Below are 374 nucleotides of genomic sequence, written 5' to 3'. Positions count from 1 at the left end.
ATCATAGAAAAATCAGAGCTCCCCCTGCCCCCTTCGCTCACCAGGACATAGGTCCAGCTGCAGCTGTCCCTCGCCACTGCTGTGTGGCACCAAGCAGCCCTGCTATACTGGTGCCCTGCACCTGCTGTTGCCCTTCAGCCCTGAACCACAGAGCCCCACCCACCCCAGCCCTGCTGGTGCCCCTCATTCCTGGCCCAGTCCCTCATCCCCACCGATGTCTCTCACTCCCAGCCTACAATCCTGCCCTGCAACCCTGGCCTGCTGGTGCTCATTCACAGCCTCCTGGCCCTCCTAGTGCCCTTCACATCCAACCCACAGTCCCCCATCTCCCCAGCCCTGCTGGTGCCCCTCACTCCTGACCTGCTGCCCCCCAC

The 374-nt window shown here is 63.4% G+C and overlaps 1 protein-coding gene across 1 annotated transcript in view; it reads right to left on the bottom strand.

Moving 5' to 3' along the window:
* The window catches only part of TKT (transketolase), a 53,091-nt gene that overhangs the window by 16,032 nt on the left and 36,685 nt on the right, over positions 1–374 (bottom strand). The window lies entirely within an intron of this gene.

Source organism: Gavialis gangeticus, unplaced genomic scaffold (genome assembly GCF_001723915.1).
Source record: "Gavialis gangeticus isolate Ggan-Ray unplaced genomic scaffold, GavGan_comp1, whole genome shotgun sequence".
In the NCBI taxonomy this organism is placed as follows: Eukaryota; Metazoa; Chordata; order Crocodylia; family Gavialidae; genus Gavialis; species Gavialis gangeticus.
The sequence above is the reverse complement of the archived record's forward strand: the minus strand, read 5'-3'. Positions and strand labels throughout refer to the sequence as shown.